General features: G+C 40.2%; 1 long non-coding RNA gene across 1 annotated transcript; it reads left to right on the top strand.

Annotated features, from left to right (window-relative positions):
* The first annotated feature begins 900 nt into the window (after nt 1-900).
* On the top strand, nt 901-22,295 carry LOC148149757 (uncharacterized). Its single transcript, XR_015757416.1, has 2 exons — nt 901-1,957; nt 21,172-22,295. It is a non-coding gene; the product is annotated as an uncharacterized LOC148149757 (long non-coding RNA).
* The last annotated feature ends 774 nt before the right edge of the window (nt 22,296-23,069 follow it).

Genomic DNA, 23,069 nt, shown 5'->3' with positions numbered 1-23,069 from the left:
GTTGGCTGATTTTCAGTTGAATCATTCCAACAGTCTTCCCCCACCCTGAGTGATTGCTTTTTCTACAAGTTAAGTTGAAATCCAAATGATTCCCTTGAACTAACAAAAACATAACTTCCAATTACAATTTGCTATCATTCCTTATCAGAATAATCTCACTAATATGGAGTTGTTTATGGATTTTGTGATTAACTTTTTTTTTGTTTTTCAGATCTGAATGGCTGGAAAGAACCTGGAATTTCTTTTGCTTCTGGTATGGTTTAGGTCAGAAGTAATGTCAAAGTGCTTACAGTGCAGGTAGTGTCTAAAATCTACTGCAGTGGAGGCACTTCAAGCATTATATTGACAGTAACCCTCATTGAACCTTCAAATCTAATTACAGCCTTATCTTTTAGTAAGGTCTCTTGTGTTAAGGTGCATCTAGTGCAGATAGTGAAGTAGAGTAGAATCTACTGCCCTAAGTGCTCCTTCTGGCATAAGTAACTCAAATCAGCTTGTGTGGGTCTTTGGTCGTTTTGAATCTTGTAGTATTGCAGTCTTCTACCAGTTTTGCATGGTTGCACCACAAGAAGAGATTAGTTGTGCAAATCTATGCAAAACTGATGGTGGACTGGGTTGACTGGTAAGTGAAGCAAATCATTGCTGTGGAGGCTCATAGCTGAAGCAGTATTAAAGTGCTTATAGTGCAGGTAGTGTTGCAACAATCTACTGCAATATAAGCACTTGAGTACTACCAGCTAATAGACTAAAGCTGTATAAGTTGTGACCGTGGAAAGCTTCTCTAGTTAGTTTTGCAGGTTTGCATCCAGCTGTTAATAAATATTGCTGTGCAAATCCATGCAAAACTGACTATAGAAGTAAAATACAACTAATGTTGGAAGTATCCACCTCAAGATACAACCCTGTCTTGCACAGGTTGGGATTTGTTGCAATGCTGACAAATGTACATGGTATTGCACTTGTCCCGGCCTGTTAAGGATGGTGGGCGCAGTTGGATGTAGCAGCAAGAACCTGGAGACAAGACGACAACCAAAGTTTTAAGTTAAATGCTGTTAGTAAATAAATTAGTGCACTGTTTAAAGGAGGTATAGTTACTTGGTTGGTCAGAGCTGATTGAACTCCATTTTAGTCCTAATGCTGCCCTCTCTCCCTAGATGGAGTTGTGCAACTAGGAAGTAGTACTGTTGATCTTGCCTTGGAGGTTAAGGGACTGGCAGGTGCCATTAGAGTAAGCTTGAACTTTAGAATGTATTATCTGGTGGTGTACATTGTCTTTAATTCCCATGCTATACAGAGAATCTCAATCATCTGAAGGACAAGGGTGGGCAGTATTTTGCTTGGTTATTTAAATGCTGGATAACATAGTTTACCGAGCATCTGAGCCAAGCACCGGGACCTTGCAATCTTGTCAGATAATCCGATAATCAAGGTTCCTCTGTACATAAGTGTGTATTGATGCCAACCATGTTGACTGCAGTCCTGGATGTCACAATCCTTGTAGTGGTGCCCATTTACTACTTATAAACAAACTTATTGCTTCAGATTGCAAACTTTTTAGAATTGTAATAGCTAAAACAAATTTGAAAACCTGTATAAGATGGTATCAAACTCGATTGTCAATCTTGTGCTTTTATTTTTGACTTTTAAACTAGAACATGGACCCAAACCTTCAGTTGCTAATAAAGATGAAATTGCCCATTAACTAGTGCATATAGATAGTTCATTCTGTTTTGTCTCTTCCTGTTGTAGAAATTTAGCCTTTTGAAATTTACTTTAATGAAAAATGCTTCTGACTGTAGTGCTGCATGATCCTTTGTAGTTTGCTTTGAACTTTGTTGCCCATGTGCCACTTAGTCTGAATTAGTCACCAGGTGTGAAACATCCTGATGAGCAGTGTTGAACTGTTATTTTGCCTTTTTCATTTTGCTTATGCAGGGATTAATTCCAGGGAAAAAAGGTAAGACTGTCTGTCTTCAGAACCAAATAATTGTGAAACTGCTTAGTGATGGCTTTTTGGCTTTCTGCCTCATTTGGTGGTGGTTGCTCCTAGACAAAAGTGGATGAATGGTTAGGATGATCAAACTTGATGGCTAGCTTTACTTTATTTTAAATATTTGCTTGTAAAATACTGGTTTAAATTTTAGTTGCAGTAACTAGTGTTTGTTTGACCTGTTAATTTGACTAGGTATGGTTGACTACAGGCCTTCCTAATCGCCCTTTGATAATGGTATCTAATTTTTATTGAACTTAGAAGCTTAACTTGTGGCAATTATATAATAGAAATATAATCTTAAACAGTTGTAAAGCCTAATGTCATCGTTGAAATGCATCTCTTTAAAGTAACTGGAGTGATTATGTGCGATCACTTTCAATGTCTGGTCGACCTGGGCTTTTTAAAATTGGCTTTAATTACCTATAACCCATTGGCAAAATTGACATGCCTGTCCTTCTGACTTCATACAACAGAATGTTACTGCCTACCTGTATAATTGACCTACTGGAGGAATTTGCAGTTGGGCTGGAGTCTCATGACAATCAGATGGCAAAAGACAGTTGGAAGAGTTGATCCAGTGTTTCAGTGTAACAGTGAAGCGCGTATTAAATCTACATTGTTCTGACTTTGGCTTTTTGTGCAGCAAGCAACACTCCTTGACAAACATTATGGTCCCAGAGCTACTATGGCAGCCCTTGATCTTGTCCCAAGCACTTTGGGGGTGGTGCTGCTGTGGGTGTTTAATTGGGAAACTTACACTGATTTTGCATAACCTATTCAGTATTTAGTGGAAACGCTTTTCTTAAATGCTTATCGAGAATAGTAGTGTATAATGAAGATTTTGTGCTTTCTGACGGAAAACATGGAAAGGTTTGGAGAGTTCAAGAAAACTCTTTGAAATGAAAGGATGTTAAGATTTTGTAGTGGACAAAAGGGCAAAATGCAATGAAATCAAAAGTTGGCTTGAGGACAGTGTATTTTGGGATAATATAAAATCAAAAATGAAGTGTGGAGTTTGTTCTTTAGTATGACAACTAAGACCTTGACAAGCTGCAAAAATGGTATTTGAATCAAGATTTAGACTCTTAACCAAAGCAAGTGAATCTAAAATTGAACTTTAAGTTTGAAGGCTAACTTAAACAGGTGAGACAGTGTAAGCCGGCAAAAAGGAAAATTGACCTCCTAGTTGTTGCAAACAAAGTTTATTTTCAAAAAGAGTTAGGAAGAACCAAAGCCAAGACTCCATTTTGACAGTGAATATCTGAATTCTTTTGAGAATCAGGTAAAATGTAATTATTGATGGAATTTAAAGGGACTAAGGTGGTTGTTTGTTTAAAAATTAAACAATCTACAAGCATGTTAGGGTTTCCACTTTGGATGTGGAAAGAGTGGTGGTATTTCTCAGACTGCTGTCTGGGACATCACAGGATGTTTGGCTGCGCAGAGGAGGAGGAAGAGTGCAAAGATACTAATGCTAGGATATTTATTAGGATTACAGTGAATGTTTCTTTAGTTGTACATGATGCTTCAGGAGTATGTGTTGTGCTCCTGATAGCCAAGCTGTGAATGTCCAGAGAAGTTGCAGGATGTTCTCAGGGGTAATGTCCAGAGTTTGTGCTCTGTGCTGTTACTTGTGACTTTAATCAAGTGTGGGGGCAAGAAGTTGTAAAATCAAATTTTTTTTCAGTAGATTGGGATTATTGTTTTGGAGGTTCTAGTCTTCAAATTCAGTGTTAATGAACAAAGAAATAAGAAAATTGAGTGCTTGAACAGGTGACTGGGAAGCTGGTGTTAGCAGGAGGGTTGGAAACTTGAGAGAGTTCTGCTTCAAGATGAACAGCTATAGTTAAAAACCACTGCAGAATAGACAATGGCAAGCATCAACTTCCTGAGTATTAAAGTATCATAACTTGATATCTTGATTGCAGACTGAAGAAATGGAAATGGATTAATTGCCATATGGAGATGAGAGAAGTCGGTGGACTTATTTATTTTTAAGATAAAAGATTGTGGTAAGGATTTCTAATGGATGACCATATACATGTAATGGTCATTGTAAATTGGAAGAGTAGTTTGGGTGTAGCCAAGTAACAAGAGGATAAACATTTCACCCATGTAAAGTCAGACCATGGAGAGCATTTAATTAAACAAGATCTACACTAAAATGTACTTTCCTCTAAGGCAGAAACATCCAAAGTGAAAGTTGACCCCAATGTGGTTAACGACTTAATGTTTGCTTCATGAGATCAGAGAAAGTGACAATTACTATTATAGTAATGGCTAATACTTTTAATATTTTGAAGACTTGGGTCAGGTGAGCTTCATTTTCAGTTAGTTGAAAAAAGCAGTGGAGGTAATAGATGCAATCAGTGAGGGACTTTGAGATTCTGTAGTTTCTGGACTGCTTACCTTTCAGTCAGCAGGAACCACTGAAAGAATGGAGAACTACAGAACTGTTATTTAATGCCTCTGTTAGGGTAGATGTTGGAATTTATGCAATACACTTGTTTATGAATGGAACTTCAAGGAAATAATTTGTCCATTGCCTTGCTTTTACCTCATTGTAATTCAGGGTGATTAGACAAGTTACATAACTCACTATCCAAAACAGGTAATGCAGGAATGACCAGGTGAAGTTTTAAAAGTAGGCATGCTGGCTCTAGAGGCCTGGGTTTGATTTCAGCCTGGGTTTGATTCCAGCTTTGGTCGACAGAATGAGTTTACTCATTCTCCCAATGTCTGCGTGGGTTGTCACCAAAGATGTGCTGGTTAAGTAGATTAGCCATGGTAAATGCAGAGTTAGGGTGGTATGTTCATCAGTGGGTCAGTGTAGACTTGTTAGGTTGAATGGTAGCTATGCTGTAGGGATTGAGATTTTTTTTTTTGTTTGACCGAGGGAGGGGTGAGGTCATGTGTGTTTTGGAATAGCACATTGGCAGAGGCACAAGTGCTAACCGGAGACGACTTGGCTTTGATTCCCATGTTTGGTGTTTGCACACTCTGCCTATGGTCTGTATGGGTTTCCTCCCAGACTGAAGATGTGCAAGTTAGGTGGTGTGGTAATGCTCAATTACCCATAGTGCTAAAGGATGTGCAGGCTAAGTGGATTAGCGATGGAAAACGCAGGATTACAGGGATGGGGTAATGAGGTGGATATGGGTGGATTGATCTTTGAAGCGTTGATGTAGACTCAATGGCCTGGTACTACATTTAGGGATTCTAGTGGGAGTAGACGGTTAAACTGTTTGAGCTTGTTCTGCAATCATAGTACTCCAGTAAGCCTTGAATTCCTCCTTTGGAATTAAAACTATTCCCTTCACTTGCTGTGAAGCTCTAAGACGTATGTTCAAGATGTTGAATTAAAGTAATGGACTAACATAGTGATGTGCATGATGGAACAGTGCCTTTCTCAAACCTCAATTAAGCCTAATTTCACATGAAAGCCTGATGAATGTATATATTTAGTCAGTCATATTCGTACAGAATGGAAACAGAGCCATTGGTCCAACTAGTCCTCACCAATTATATTTAACCACCTTGCCCGCAAACTAAAACTAATCTCACTTGTTTGTCTGTATCCCTCCACTTTTCCTGTTTGTGTACTTGACCAAATGTCTTTTAAATCATTGTACCTGCACCCCTAACTTTGCCTGCAAGTTGATTTCTCACAGCTTTCCTTTAAAAGGACATGCAGGCAATTTAATTATTTTTCCTTTCACTTTTTTTTAAACAAAATGCCTCCTAACTTTGAACTCTCCACCCTTGCTATAACTCTAACCCTCCATTTCCAACAAGTCCTAGTAGTGTTTGAGCCCTTACTACTTTTAATAATACCTTTTTTTCCTACAGGAGGGGTAGAACTGTGCACAGTACTCAAGAAGAAGCCTCCCAAATGTCCTGTACAACCTGCATGTGATATCCTTAACTTTATTCTCAAAGCCTTTAGCAATGAAAGCAAGTGTGCTTCGCCATTCTTGTCTACTTATGCAAATTTCAAAGAATTAAATACCTAAACCCCTAGGTGTCTGCGTTCTACAATAGCACCCAGGGGTCTTGTTAACTATGTCCTAGGGTTTTGTTTTTAGCAATATGCAAGGTATTGCATTTTTCTAATTTGAACTCAGTCTGCCATTGTTCAGCTCATTTGAACCATTTCATCATGATCTGTAACCTTGGATCACCTTTGTTCACTGTCCACTACATACCATCAATTTTGGTGTCACCTGCAAACTTGTAGTTGTCTTCTGTGTTCTCATTCAAATCATGTATGTAAATGACAAAACTGGGCAGATCCCTGTGGAACACTGGTCATAGGCCTGCAATCTGAAACCAGCCCTGTTTCCTACTGTCAAGCTGTTTTTTTTTGTTTTTTTATTTTTTTTTCTGTCCAATTTTAAGAATTCTTCTAAAGATCATTAAGCCCAGGTGCATTTTTGGAGACCTATCAGGTTTATTGGGATTGCAGACAGGATACAAAGCCTGACTATTCAAAATGTAAGCACAGTTCCTGAATGTAGCTGCCTTTTTAAGAATAAAAGCATATCCTCCTTTCCTCCCCCCTCTTTTTCCCCCCCCCCCCCCCCCCCCCAAAAAAACATATGAACACGGGGTTTTTGGTGACTGGGAAAGTAGTTGTTGTCTGTGTTCACAGGATTTGCTCAGTTGGTTCTGATCTGATTATGAAGATGGTGGAGGAGAGTAAACTTTTCAGATTGGAGGCCTGTGACCAATGCTGTGCCACAGGATTGGTGCTTTGTCCACTGCTTTTCATTGAATGAATGATTTGGACATAAATATAGGAGGTACAGTCAGTAAGTTTGCAGATGACACAAATTAGAGGTGTAGTCTCCAGTGAATCCGGTTTAGTATGATAGCAGATGGAGTTAAATAAATGTTGTGAAGTTCTGCACTTCTGGAAAGTCTGTTCAGGACAGGATTAATGGTGACCTGGAGAGTGTTGTTGAACAAAGGGACCTTGGCATGAAGGTTCATATTACTTGAAAGTGGAGTTACAGGTAGATAGGTCAGTGGAGATGTTTAGTATGCTTTCCTTTTATTGGGAGGATTGAGTATAGGATTTGGGAGGTCATGTTGCAGTTGTATAGGATATTAGGCCACTTTTGGAATATTGTATATAATTCTGGTCTCCAGTTTATGAAACTTGAAAGGGCTCAGAAAAGATTTGCAAGGATGTTGCCAGGGTTGGAGGATTTGAGCTGTAGGGAAGAGCTAAATAGGCTGGGGCTGTTTTCCTTGGAGCCTTCAGGGCGACCTTATGGAGGTTTTATAAAATCATGAGGGGTATATATAGGATAAATAGAAAAGTCTTTTCCCTGGGTTGTGGGGAGTTTAGAGAGAGGACATGAGTTTAGGGTGAGTGGAAAGAATTAAAAGATCTAAGGAGCAACTTTAATAGAAGGTGGAATGAGCTGCCAGAGGAAGTCTAAAGTGCTCGTGAATTTTTGCAGTGCATCTTGTAGATGGTGTATTTACCACGTATTGGTGGTAGACTGAATGCATGGAAACATTGTTAATGCTGTAAAAACAATGACTGTAGATGCTGGAAACCAGATTCTAGATTAGTGGTGCTGGCCAAAGGTGGTGAGTTGGCCAAAGGATCTGTTTCTTTGCTGTACATCCATATTTTTGACCATGGCATCTTCAATTGCAGCCCTTTGTCTCAATAACTTTCCTTTTTCCAAGTCATCTTTGTTGCCATCCCCAATCAGATTCTAAATTCTGGCTGTTTTTCTTTCCCTTGGCCTTTTGTGAACTGATAAATTGGAATCAATAAAGTTATTTTTCTACTGTATTTTCTCAACTCATTTTCTCATCCCCTTAGTGGTAATAACAAAGCAGTAGCATGTCTGACTTACCATTATTGCTGACTGCCCTAAAATGAGTAAGACTTGAATTTTTGGGGAGCTGGGAGCACAATTGTTCCTGTCTCAAGGCCATTTTCACCAAGGGTGGTATCTAAACTGAGCAAAATTTGAGTTCATGGACATCAGGGTGACCCTACACTGCACAAAGGGAAGGTATTTTTCAGTTTTTAATATCTTCAGCTTTTATTACCAATAACCAACTTTCGAGCTTGTCAATTGCAAGGATGTTTGATAATTTTACAAAGTAGATGCAAAGTGTATGGTGGACTACTTGCCTGTCTCTGTGCAGATCCAACAGAACCTGAAGCTTGAAACCATGTGGGACAAAGTAGTAGCGTTGACAATGTTATTCTAGATTAGTGGTGCCGGAAAAGCACAGCAGTTCAGGCAGCCTCCTTGTACTGTTAAGCACAGATCATTCCTGAAACCTTGATTTTCCTGCTGCTCAGATGCTGCCTGAACTGCTGTGCTTTTCCAGCACCACTAATCTAGAATCTGGTTTCCAGCATCTACAGTCATTGTTTTTACGGCATTAACAATGTTTCCATGCATTCAGTCTACCACCAATACGTGGTAAATACACTATCTACAAGATGCACTGCAAAAATTCACGAGCACTTTAGACTCGTGATCTCTGTACTTGAGTACAAGGGCCGTACATTGGAGCAAACCAATACAATCACTTCAGTTGTACATCATCCTGATTGGGGACTATATTATTCATTCTACAACTGCTGGTTCAAAATACTGGAAAACCCTCCATAATAGCTGGACATGCTTCTATTGCAGCAGTTTGTGATAGTAGCTCTTTACTGAACACAAATTGCTGTTGTAGATGCTAGTTTAACCAGTAACTTTTCCATCTGTTAATGAATTTGGAAATAAAAATGTTGAATGATGCTACATTGCTTCTGACAATGTTTTGGTGTTCCAGTATGAACTTGGCACAAAGGCCTCCCATTTACTCAAGCTTATCGGTACTTGTCCCTATAAACCTGGTTTCATATTCACTCCATTATTTCAAAAAATAGGAACAAAAGGAGGTAACTGGATATGGCTTAGTTGATTTCTTTGGTCTTTGATCTTTGGTCTCCCTTAGCACAGGGATTCCCTTTATCACCTAATTAGTAATATTGAAATTAAATAATAACTTGATCTGTTTGTCCCTTCAATCATTTTCTGTTTTTAAACAATCACTTCAGAGCACATCGAAATAAGCAGGAACAATATTTGGAAACATAAGTATTTCATACTAAAGTTGTCAATTTCAGGTTGTTTCCTTGCATGGTGTCTTATTCACAATTTCCCAACTGTACACAACACTTATCACTAATTTCCAATCTTGGAAAAAGTCAATGAATAGACCATAACTACAGTTGGAAATGTGGGAATACTCACTCATACAATTGAAATATCTAAGATTCAAATTGGAATTCCAACAGAAGAGTCATGAAAACTCATTTGAATTGAGGCTGAGAGCTCAAATGGAGGAATTGCATTGCAAGCACTGCCCTCATATCAAAAGATGCTGTTATTCCAATTTAATCATTGACATTGTCTTTTCCTCAGGGTTAGGAAGTCAAGGATTAGAGGGCATCAGTTTAAGGTTGAAAATGTGTTGCTGGAAAAGCACAGCAGGTCAGGCAGCATCCAGGGAACAGGAGAATCGACGTTTCGGGCATAAGCCCTTCTTTAGGAATGAGGAAAGTTTGTCCAGCAGGCTAAGATAAAAGTAGGGAGGAGGGACTTGGGGGAGGGGTGTCGGAAATGCGATAGGTGGAAAGAGGTCAAGGTGAGGGTGATAGGTCAGAGTGGGGTGGGGGCGGAGAGGTCAGGAAGAAGATTGCAGGTTAGGAAGGCGGTGCTGAATTTGATGGATTTGACTGAGACAAGGTGGGGGGAGGGGGAATGAGGAAACTGGTGAAATCCGAGTTCATCCCTTGTGGTTGGAGGGTTCCTAAGCGGAAGATGAGGTGCTCTTCCAGCCGTTGTTTTGTTGTGGTCTGGCAATGGAGTCCAAATCCTGCATATCCTTGGTGGAGTGGGAGGGGGAGTTGAAGTGTTGAGCCACAGGGTGGTTGGGTTGGTTGGTCCAGGTGTCTGAGGTGTTCTCTGAAACGCTTCGCAAGTTGCGTTTCAGAGAATAGTTTAAGGTTAGAGAGGAGAATAAAGGCAACTTTTTTTGAAAAAACCAAACAGATGGTATGCATATACAACAAGCTACCAGTGAAATGTTGAGGCAGGTACATTATTAATTTCAAAGGCATTTGGACAAATGCATGGCTTGGAAAGATTTAGAGGTATGGGGTTAGCATGGACATTCTGGTCATGGTGAACCAGCTTGGGTCAAAGGGCCTGTCTCCATGCTGTATGACTTTCTCCTACCTGTAAAAGAAAAGACCACTCACTGCATTGGGAGTCAGGTATAAACCAGATCTGGAATTAGACTTTCATCACAACAGGAGCCCTGAATTTGTCATGGACCAGACCAAACTCCCTCAAAAAAAAATCAAAACCCTAACTTTGTTTTTAAAAAAACGCAAGGTTGTGTTCCAGATGTGGTTAGATTGGTCAAAGTACCATTCTCAAAACAAAAGTTGTCTCTTAGTTACAGCATATAATGTCAAAAAATGACTTCACCACCATAATTATCAAAATGCTTAAAGTCACTGACACCTAATTAGCTGTTCCAATATAATTAGCCATTCCTGAAGAAGGGCTAATGCCCGAAACGCCGATTCTCCTGTTCCCTAGATGCTGCCTGACCTGCGCTTTTCCAGCAACACATTTCCATCTCTGATCTCCAGCATCTGCAGACCTCACTTTCTCCCCAATATAATAACACCCTACAAATACACACTAGGTAGAGGCAAATTCAGTATAGGTTGTCTACTGCCCTTGCCCTCAACAGCCTTCCTGGTCACTTCATGAAAAAACAAATTTGTGATCATCTCCCACAGCCAGTCTGAGTACTCCCAATGAACATTGGAAAGACAGGGTTTGAATTTAGTTGGATTAAGTAGGGTATAGCTTTTGTACGAAGACTAAAGTCACTAGTCTTCTGGGTGTGAGGGAAAAAAAATCATAACTTTTTTTTTTACAGAAAGTGAGCAAAGGTTTTGAAATTGACACGCTAGAGTTGCAGTTGCCACTGTCAATGCAGAAAGAGGAGATAATTCTGGCAAAAACTGACTTGGAAATGGCTAAAATTACGTACAAATGAAGCAGCTTGAACATGAAAACAATAAAATGATTTAAAAGTAGGGGAAGAAGGAAAGGAAGGCACTAGTACAAGAAAGGGAGCAGGATTTTTGACTGAGTTTGAACAGGAAACTCAAAAGTTGACTTAATGGTGGAGGTAGAGATGAAAGGTAGGAATAGAGATGTGATGGAGAGCAATCCTATCATAGCCAACAGCCTTGATCTGTTTAAATATCTCAAAATTGATGTGAAAGATGTAGAAGCCTTTCATTTTAATTTTGACAATATGGGTAACAAATAGGTGACCATGTGGGTATTAATCCAAAGTTGTTGGGTTGATCTAGTGAGATATTTGCATCGCTAACTCATGAGGTGAAAAATACCATCTTGCTGCAAAGAACCTAGACAAACATAGCACTTTTCGACTACTGTCTTACAGGAGTTCAACAATTTACTTCCTGCAGTAGTAAGTACTCTTAGAGCAAAGAGTTAAGAATACCAGATTATAAGCAGAAACGGCAGGTGACAGTTGATTCATTTGGCTCTTTGCATAAATTTCAATCTGGTTCTACTATCTATCAGATCTCAATGAAAAATTAAACTTGCATAAATCTATCACGCATCTAAATTAAAACATTTTATATGTAAGTCCTTTTAAAGAAAATTCTGACCACCCAAAGGTGGTGGGGGGAACACAGTTACACTTACGATTGCAAGCTACAAATTTGTGGTGCACCTGTTCAAAATTCATTAAGGTCATAGAGATGTACAGCATGGAAACAAACCCTTCGGTCCAACTGACCAAAGGGTTGGTCAGTTGGTCCATGCTGACCAAATATCCCAACCCAATCTAGTCCCACCTGCTAGCACTGGCCCATATCCCTCCAAACCCTTTCTATTCATATATCCATTCAGATGCCTCTTACATGTTGCAATTATACCAGCCTCCACCACATCCTCTGGCAGCTCATTCCATACACCTACCACCCTCTGCGTGAAAAAGCTGCCCGTGGTCTCTTTTTATATCTTTCCCTTCTCACCCTAAACCTATGCCCTCTAGTTCTGGACTCCCTGACCCCAGGGAAAAGACTTTGTCTATTTATCCTATCCATGCCCCTCAATTTTGTAAACCTCTAAGGTCACCCCTTAGCCTTCGATGCTCCAGGGAAAACAACCCCAGCCTGTTCAGCCTCTATTAGAAGTTCTAAGTTTTGTCCCCATACCCTAGTGGTTGCTTGGCCCTGGTATACTTAGTCAAACCTTATGTCTTGTCTTGCAGCACCAAGAATGAATTTTTGAAATTCCTAACTAGTTGAGCTCACTATATTGGACATCCGATGTGGGCTCTTCACCTTTTTACTATTAATTTCTCTAGCAATATTAATTCTTGTAGAAAATGCTCAAGGAATAATTGGGGCATTCAAGTTTTGAAATAAACAATGGCTGATAATTGCTAGTTGGAGTATAAGTATTTCCTTTTAAGTATTATTGAGGGAGGAGCAAATGGATTTTCAGAAAACATTGAGGCTTGTTTGCTCACTGAGCTGTTTAGATTTTATTCTCAGATGCGTGACACCATGCTAGGTAACATAGTAAGCCTCTGAAGACTGGTGGTCTATCCTGCTTACTATTTGTCTTGGTCTGTTGTGGTTGGTGATATCACTTCTGGTGCTTTGAGAGGTTGGTAAATGGACATTCAAATCTGTATGTTTGTTATTGGAGCTCCAGTTTGAATGCCAGGCCTCTAGGAATTCCTATCTTTGTTTAGCCTGTCCCAGGGTGGATGTATTGACCCAGTCAAACTGGTGTCCCCTCTTCTGTGTATGGACATGTGATTGATGTCTTTTGTGGCTAGTTGGTGCTCATGCATTCAGGTGGCTAGTTTTCTGGCCCAACTTCTCCAGCATTTTTAAAACTTTCAGCATCCATAGTATTTTTGCTTTTATCTGGAAGACTAGGCCTTATAGACTGTTCTCCTCATACAACATGAGCGATGGCAAGCCACTAGGAATTGTGGACCAAGTCTCAACTTTGAAAGACTTTTTTTAGGGCAGTTATCATGAGGTACACAGCATTTGACTATGTGAGTAACAACCTTTTTTAATGACAACTTTTCAAGCAGCAAGCTGAAAGTCAGTGCAGCAGAGTTAACTACTCTAGTGCATGGTATAGAGAAATGCTGATTTTCAGCTGATGAATCAAATTTCCAGATATACCACCAGTGGTGCCCCAGTGCCTGATAGGTGCTTCATTACTGGTGTCTCAGGCCAGCAACATCCATGGCACCATGACAATGTTACTCAGTTGTATTGGGTGGGCCACATTTACATGCCTGACATGACACTGTCAACCACCTCTTACTTTGAATTTTGTCATGGTAATCTGTTGCCAAGGGGGATGGGCAATCGAAATGCCCAGATGCAAATGCTGCATCTTCAGCTGGAACTTCAGGCGTTTGACTTCACAGCTTGAAGGAGTAAATGATGGGAATGGTCATATCTTGAGTGTCTTAGATGAAGCATCCAGGATATTGCATGGCTCTGTCACGCTGTTGCTATCTCAAAGCACTTTTGTGTCCGGGAGGAAGGAATTTTGGACTAAGGCTTCACCTCCTTGCCATTGATGTTGAACAATAATGATTGTAGTTCAGATTCTTCTTTACAGTACAAGAAGATTTGGTCTTTGTGTCTGTGCTAGTCAAGGAAGATTTGACTGCAAATTCCTACTCTTGGTACGTTGCCTTCAAGGCTATCTATAAATAAATAAATGTTTAGTATTTACTAAAATGTTTTGTTTTGACTCAACCAACCTTTCAGGCAGTGGGTTCTCGCCTGACTTTAAGATGGAAAAAGTGCCTCAACTGTCAAACTTCCAAGTGTCTGCATTTATCTACATTTGTAATTATCTTTTTTAAATACCTCTTTATCAGGTTGCTCACAACCTTCTGGTCCAAGGAAAACCACCTCAGCCTATTCAATGTTTCCCAGTAAAGCAGGTCCTCCAGCCTACAAAGTAATCTCTTAAACAGACTGTGTACTTCGTGCAATAACGTCCTCTAATTTGGTTGAATTGCATGCAATTCTCCAGTTGGTCTAATCAGCAAATTACTGATTCCCACACAACATCCTTGTTCTATATGCCTTGACAAATCAGCATTATCCCATATAATCTCAAGGGATTATGCTTCATTTCCATGTCACAAAGAAACATGTACAAGATGACAGTCTAGATTCTCAGATGGGCTTTAGGACCCTGATGTCATAACCCAATGCAATTGATCAATCTGCATTTATTGGAAGTGGGATTAGTTCAGTAAACCTTGAAGTGACCTTTTGAATTAACCATCTACATTTTAGATTTGATTTATGGTAACATATACTTAAAATAGTGAGGTGTCTGTACTGCTTGCAAACACAATCATTGGGTGCTCTGAGCAAGGCATGCAAGCTTATAACTGCACAAGATCAAAATTAGAATTGAAATCCGGTCCATTCTGCAGTTTAATAACCAGGAAGAAGCTGTTTGTGAATGTGTGGCATGTGGTGCTGGAAAAGCACAGCAAGTCAGACAGGTGTGAGACCTTAATCCAGAACAAGGGTGTAACTAAAGTGATAAATCAATGGGAAGGGGGTGGGGGCTGGGGAAGGTAGCTGACTACAATGAGTAGGTGAGGATGGGTGAGGAAGGTGGAGCAGGCAGGTGGGAAGGAAGATTGCACCACCCTCATGACCTATCAGAGTTGGAAGGTTGCATCTGGGATGAGGTGGGAGAGGGGAAATGAGGAAACTTATCCACATTAATCCCATGTGGTTGGAGGGGCCCATAACACAAGATATGTTCTTTCTCCAGGTCTTGGGGTCTCCATTGCCAAACCGTAGCCACCATATTCTTAGAGGGGGAGTTGAAGTGTTCAACCATGGGATAGTGGGGTTGGTTGACGCATGTCCCAATGTTTTTTGGGGAGACAGGCTGCCTACTTGCAGAATGTTTCGATGTAGAAGAGACTGCATTGGGATCCACGGATACAGTAAATGTGTGCAAGTGCAGATAAATTTCTATGGAAGGCTCCTTTTTTGGGGGCCTTGAACAGGGGTGCAGGTTTTTGTGGTTCTTTTGGGAGGAAAGGGTGGGGTGGGTGTGGACCAGAGTTGCAGAGGGAATGGTCTTTACAGCGCTTCAGTAAAATTGACAAATAGTAAACACCTCTCAACCAAGTTGCAGTAAGCAGTTTAATATCCTTTTTTTTTTCCTGTAAAACTTATAACTTAAAAGTATATAGGCCTAGTGTTTTTATTAACATTATCTAACTTAAAAGATAAAAGGACTAACACTTCTTAATTATGCAAGAAAACCACACAGATGCACTCCAACCCTATCAGGAGTAACAGCTAGCATTTGGCACATGTTTACACCATCTCCTGTTTCCCCACAACAGAAGTCACCAAAGCTTTGTTTTATCTCTTGTCTCTGTGGTGTTATATTGTGTACAGGATTTTACTATATGTAAAAACTGTAAAAAGGCTGCTATGAAAATGGTATTTGGGAACTTATCGCTACCTTCAACTTGTGCTACTTGCTGAATAAAGAAGATACTCTTGCCCCACAAACTGAAGCACTCTACCACACCTACATCTTTTTGGCATGTGTTTTGAGCTTGTCTTTTGCCTGATGGAAAAAGTTAGAGAGCATTACTGGGGAGGTGGAGTCTTTGTCATCAGCAGCCTTTCTGTGAAAGTGCAAATGGAATTTGGATGGGAGATTGGTTGCACAAGTTTGTCATTTATGACCTTGGAGCACTTGCCATACCAGACTGTGACTGCCCTACTCCCAAACAATAGAATATATTCTATAGTGCATCTGTTAAAAGTTGGTGAGTGTCTTTTTGGATATCTTGAATTTCCTAAGGAAAATGTTGTGCTGCCTTGACTGTGGGAAGTCCAGGACCGATTTGAATCCAACTTCATCATGACAACCATTTTTTTTCTTTTGATTGCCTGATGACAAGTATTCTATAAGAGTCAACATTGATTTATGGAGGGAAAATCCTGTTGAATGAGTTGTAGATGAAATAACATCCTGTTTATGAAGGGGACATCTTGAGGCTGTAGGATACTTGGATTACCAAAAAGCACAAGTTTCTGTACATCATGATGTAACTGATCACTGCTCATTGCTAAGCAAAGATAGCAGTCTAGAATGACCATGTGAAGGGAGACTTGCATCTTTCAAATAGCTATTTGAAGTTGTATACACAAGTGTGTAGAAAGCACCAATGTTGCTGTAATTTCTTGTAGCAATATATCAAGGGTTGAAGAGCCCGAGAGTGCTTGCTTCTCATCAGTGCCTGGTCTTCTAGGTAGTCTAGTTTCCCCTCAATCCAAACATGTGGAGGTTAGGTGGACTGGCCACATTAAAAATTGTCCTATAGTATCCAAAGATGAGGTGGTTTTGGGTGAGGTTCTTTAGATCAGTAACTCAGAAGTGGCGCTGGTAGTATTGACTTAAAAGCACAAGAGTAAACATTGACAGCTAAGAAATAAAACCTCTAGCCAGGATCTGAAGTTAAAACAGAACCTAAGGAATGCAGCTGAAAAGAATGCCACAAGTTAGGCAGGATATTGGATGGTTCTGAATGTGCAGCCCAGTAAAAGGCAGGAAGACTCAAAGGCAAGGAAATGTGAAAGACTTCAAGTAAAACTGGTTCAGTTGCAAGATATATGAGCAGATTCTGAAAGGTAGGTAAAAGAACAGTTGAGCACTTTAAGTCCAACCACAAACTGGCTATACTCGCTGAAGAGGGAAAAACCACAGCAACAGAATAATTCAATACAAAAGAAAATCTCAAGTACTCATCCAGATCAGTCATTTGCAATATTCTATAAGGATGGCAGTTCCAGTAGAGACCTTGCCATTACGTAAACTATTTGATAATCATAGGATCCCTTAATTGTGGAGGGGCTATTTGGTGCATAGTCTACACTGACCTCCCAAAGCAAACCTCACCCAAGACCACCACATTTTTGGATACTATAGGGCAATTTTTAATGTGGCCAGTCCATCTAACCTCCATGTTTGGATTGAGAAGAAACTAGACTACCTAGAAGACCATAAGAAACAGGAGTAGAAGTAAGGCCATTTAGCCCATCAAGTCCACTCTGCCATTCAATCATGGCTGGGCATTTCAACACCACTTACCTGCACTCTCCCTGTAAACCTTAATTCTTTGCCAGATTAAGAACTTGTCAATCTCTGCCTTAAAGACACTTAATATCTTGGCCTCCACTGCACTTTGTGGCAGTGAATTCCACAGGCCCAACTCTCTCTCTCTGGCTGAAGAAATATTGCCTCACTTCTGTTCTAAACTGACCCCTCCAATTCTAAGGCTGTGCCCACAATTCCTATACTCCCCACCTGATGGAAACCATTTCCTAGCATCCACCCTTTTCTGAGCAAGTCAACTTTTGGAGAATTCGGTATTAGCATTCCCAGATCCCTTGTACTTTTAACTTTGAATTTTCTCACCGTTTATAAAATATAGTCCATGCCTGTCTTTTCCAGAATTTCATCCAGCCATTTCTTGGCCTATTCTCTCAAACTGTCTCTAAATCTTTCTGTAGCCTCCCCAGCTCCTCAGAACTACCTGTCTGTCCACCTAACTTCGTATCATTGTCAAACTTCACTAGAATGTCCCCAGTCTCTTCGTCCAGATCACTTCTATATAAAGTGAACAGCTGCAGCCCCAACACAACCCTGCAGATCTCCACTTGTCAGCAGCTGCCATTCTGAAAAAAGAACTTTTTAAAATCCCAATTCTCTGCCTTCTGTCAGACAGCCAATCCTCATCCATGCCAGTAGCTCAGCTCTAACATGGGTCCTTGCCTTACTCGGCAGTCTCCCGTGAGGCACCTATCAAAGGCCTTTTTGTAACCACTGGGTTTCCCTGATCTAACCAACTTGTTACCCTCAAGTTTGTCAGGCACAACCTCCCCTTACTAAATCCATGCTGAATTGTTCTAATTTGACCCTGCACTTCCAAGAATTTAGAAATCTCTCTTCCTTAATGATTGGGTTCTAGAATGTTACCTACAAGAGGTTTGGCTAATCAGCCTGTAACTTTCTATCTTTTGTCTTGATCCTTTCTTGAACAAGGGGATTACAACAGCTGTTTTCCAATCATCTGGGACTTTCCTTGACTTGGTGACTATTGAAAAATTACAGCCAATGCCTCGTCTATTTCTTCAGCCACCTTCTTCAGAACTCTTTAAGATGTAGCCCATCTGGACCAGGTGATTTATCAATTTTTAGACCTTTTAGCGCTTCAAGTACTTTCTCCTTTGTAATGGCTGCCATACTCAACACTGCCCATTGACTCTCCTTAATTGTTGGGATATTAGTCATTTCTTCCACTGAAGACTGACAAAGTATTTCTGAAGTTCTTCAGCTATTTCCTTATCTCCCATCACTAGCCTTACTGCATCAATTTGGAGCAGCCCAATCTCTACTCTTGCATCTCTTGTTTCTTATGTATAGTAAAAGTTTGTTTCAATCATTTCTAATATTACTGGCTAGCTTACCTCCATATTTTTGTTCTGTATTTTGTAGTCTTCCCAATCTGATTTCCCAATGCTCTTGGGCACTTCATAGGCTTTTTTTTCTTCTTTCCTCTTGTGATGAAACATTTTTTTTCCTGAGTTCCTTCATCAGCAATGATTGTCTAATTCCACGCCACCATGCGCTTCTGCCCCCCCCCCCCCCCCACTGCCACTGGTGATCATCTTTGGGATGTATCTCTTCTTCATCCTCAGTTACACCCAGAAACTCCTGCCAGCACTGCTGTACTGTCTTCCCTGCTAGGCTCTGTGTCTAGTCTTTTTTTTTCTTCATCAGTTCCCCTCATACCTGTGTTATTACCTTTTTTTTATTTAACCGTAACATGTTGCATCTGATTTGAATTATGATTGCTGCCTCCTAAGTGTCCCTGACTTTAACATCTTTTATAAAGTTTAGCTCATTACATAGCATTAAGTCCAAAATAACCTGCTCCCTTGTGGGCCTCCATCACAACCTGTTCCAAACAGCCATCCTTTAATCATTCCATGAATTCCCTTTCTTTGGTTCCAGTGGCAACATAATTCACCCAGTCCATTTGCATAATGAAGTTGGTAGACACTGAGATAATGTGGGGAGTTTGCACATAAGTTCGATTCCAGTCTTTGTAACTTTGTCCCTAGCAATCTCCAACATATGAGAAAATCAATAAAAACTTTCTAACCATATTTGCCATCGTTCAAACATGTCATTTGCTCAATAACTCAAATCAAATGTAAGACATGACCTTCCCTGTATAAAACCATGCTGTCTGTTGCTATTAAGTCTATTTTTCCAAATGTGACTAAATTTTATCCCAAAGAATCTTCCAAGATCACCCTACTACTGAGGTAATACTCTGGCCTGTAACTTTCTTCCAGCTGCACAAATAAATTCTCCCCTCTGTCTTTGCCTGGTCCTACCTTTTCCCTAGCTACCCTCTGCCCCTTGTGTATGTAAAAAGTAAACTTGGCAAACAGTATTAAGAAAAACTAAAGACTTTTTCATGGCCACTTTTTTAGCCACCTTAATTCATTTTGAGTCTCTACCTACTGTCTTTATATTTTCAAGGTCTCTGTTGTGAATTTCCTAAATCTCACGTACACTTTTTGACTAGGCTGTCAATTTTTCTTGTCATCCTAAGTTTCCTGAATCTTGCTGTCCTTATTCCTTTTTCACAAGAATATGCTGGTCCTGCACTCTAAACAACTGTCCTTCTAAGTGATTCCCACATGCTGGATGTGGATCTATCCTCTAACAACTTCCCCAACTCTAATCCCCAGTTCCTTCCTATTTAATGTGGTAGTTGGCCTTCCCTCAGTACTTCCCAAGGGCTACTCTTATCTAATATTAGAGCTTACAGAATTATGGTCACTGTTCGGGAAATATTCCTTCACAGCAACTTGAACTACTTGGCAGGTCATGGAAAGCCCCCCTCCCTAGTTGGGCAATTTAATATATTATGCACTAAGGTTAGAGAACTCTTCCATAAGGGTCATTACAAATATTACAACATCAAATGTGCCATAAGCACAAAACAATGGAGAAATATTTATTAGTGTATAATGACACCACTTTGTTATTCAGTCTGCAATGGGATCCTTGATTTCCTGACCCTCCAACAGTAATCAGTAGTGATAGGTGACAACACTGTCTCCACAATAATCCCTAGCGCATGTGCCCCACAAGGCTGTACACCGCCCTTTGATGTACTCATAGAATCATAAAACCTCTACATCTAGCCCACCAAGTCCACATTGGGCGTTCGTTTCCTCCCACAGTCAATGTAAATGTACTAGCACGGTGACGAAATGTCTGAAAACTAACCTTCCAGCTCAGTGAGCAAACTTAGATCCAGAACTTCAACCTGAGCTACAAATCTTTTCAAAACTCTTTCTTGAGGTCAGAGGGGTGGCTATGGGTACGTGCATTGGCTTCAGTGATGCCTTTTTTGTTTGTGTGGAGTATGTGGAATATTCCTTGTCCCAGGCCGATTACACTTATTGGAGGAAAAAATCCTGAACTTTGATTGCTACTTTAATCCCCACCCCTAAATCTGGTTCTCTGACCAATATTTCTAAGGCTTATTGCAGTGCTGTAGTGATGCTGGGAGAATAGCACTACAGACTTTCTGACTTGATATCAAGTTCAGCAGCTTTAGGGCTTATTCTCTCATGTCCCTACCCCAACTACCACGCACCAAACCTTGTTACCGCATCGTGGCTAACAATGGGTTGCATGTAATTGCAGACTATCTGTCCCCATCAATAGTTATTAACCCTTCTAGACATATTGATATCCGTTCCTTTGTCTATGCAACAGCTCTTCTGTCTTTTGGGTTCTGTTTCCACATCTTGTTTAGTCCTTTACTCCACCACCACCACCCTGCTGCCCCAACCCCCACCAATCTTCTGCATATAAGCCAACATTTTCTTAACTGGCATCAGCTCTGAGAAAGAGTCATGACCGAAACATTTAACTTTGATTTCTGCCTTCTCTCCACAGATGCTGCTAAACCTACTGACCTCATCTGGAAATTTTTAGTTTTTTGATTTTATCTCTTCCTCAATGTCAGCAAAACTAAGGGATTGTTGGACCTCAGGAAGCAAAGTGAAGGACACCCCTGTGTATCAATGGTGCTGAGGTGGTGATGGTGGAGAGCTCAAGTTTCTAAGAGCAAATGTCACTAACAATATATTGTGGTCCATCCATGTTGACATCAGAGTCAAAGAAGCATACCAATACCACTATTTACCCAAAAGCTAAGGAAATTTGGCATGTCCACAATGATTCTTACTAACTTTTATTGATGCAGCATAGAAAGCATCCCATATCATGGTTTAGTATAGCAACTGTTCTGTTAAGGCTGCAAGAAATTCATTGGGAATGCAGCCCAGTCCATCATGACAACCAACTTACCTTTAGTTTATCTACACTTCCCACTGCATTGGGAAAGCAGCCAACATAATCAAAGATTTCTTCCACCCTCCTCTTTTGGGAAGAACAAAATGTTTGAAAGCCATTATCATATTTAACAACCGCTTCTTCCCTGCTGTTATCAGACTTGTGAATGGACAGTCTCTTATGTTAGAGTTGATCACTCTATACATTCTCTAGCTGTAACAGTACATTCTGCATTTTGTTCTATTATCCTGATGTACTAATGTGCAGTATGATTTTGTCTAGCGCACAAAACAATACTATATCTTGGTACACGTGGCAAAGGGTGGCCTCCAAAGTGAGGCCAAGAAATTGGCTGTGCTCAGGCATCCATTTGTTTTTTTTAGTTGGGGGCCTGTCAGGAGCTGCTTGGACACATTCAGAAGCTAGAAACTACTAGCTGAGAGCTTCCATCTTAGTGGAAATTGAAAGTAGGCAAAAGTAAAGGAAATTGCTATGGTCACACCTGGAATGGGTAACAAGTGATTTTTTTTTTCTTTCATCTAGTGAAAGACAGGATACAAGAACTGCAAATGAGGCTCAGTCCTCACTCTGTCCAGTGTGGCCTGTCATGCCTCACGTAATTTTAAAAACAAATGGAATAAGGTTGTGACTATGGCCAAAGTAGCTGTCACTGTGATTCATCTAACCACTGAGCTGTGTGTTACAATAAAATTATTTAACTTTTATGTGAACTTTTTTTTCTGAAACTTAAAAGTAAAATGTTTTATGTTCTTGCAGGTTTTTTAAACTTTTGAAGGTAGAAGGAGGAGTGAGCCTTTCAACCCCTTGACCCTACTTTACCATTCAGTATGATAATTGATAATCACTGTGCTCCATATCCTAATCCTTTCCCCCCAATATCCTTTGAATCCCTTGGCCTCAAAGAGGTATGTACCTCCTATGGCTGGTGCCTCCAGTGTGAAGTGATAAAATGGAAATACAAGCTTTGAGTGCTGCTCCTTCAGCGGGTAGCTAGTGGGGCAGAATGTTAGGACACAGTTTATCTTTTACTATAAATTCTGTGTCTTAGGATCCTGCGTCAATAGCTACTTAAGTAAGGAGCAGTGTTCTGAAAGCTTGTACTTCAATAAACCTGTTGGATTATAACCTAGTGTTGTGATATTTATTTTTACTTCTGTTCACTTTGATATCAGCACCTCCTGCATTATACAATAGGCTGGACCAAAATGGCCATTGGGGAAAGGGTTGCAGTAATTTTGAGGCTTGTAAAATGGGATGTGGCCTCATGCTTAAACAGTAACTGGAGTAGGAGTGTGAAATAACTGCACATGTGCTCTGATGCTCCTTTTAACAAGGTTGTGTTCCTTGGCTTTCTTTTCAGAAGTCATAAAAGACAGACTCTGAAATATCTGGGCCTTAATATGTTTTAAGGCCAGTTTGATTTATAGCTAACAGATACTGCCTCAGCAGAAGGCTTTGAAGTTAAAAAAAACAAACTT

Source organism: Chiloscyllium plagiosum, unplaced genomic scaffold, assembly GCF_037043375.1.
Source record: "Chiloscyllium plagiosum isolate Xiang-an unplaced genomic scaffold, Cpla_swu_hap1 HiC_scaffold_6, whole genome shotgun sequence".
NCBI lineage: Eukaryota > Metazoa > Chordata > Chondrichthyes > Orectolobiformes > Hemiscylliidae > Chiloscyllium > Chiloscyllium plagiosum.
This window is presented reverse-complemented; position numbering and strand designations above follow the sequence as displayed.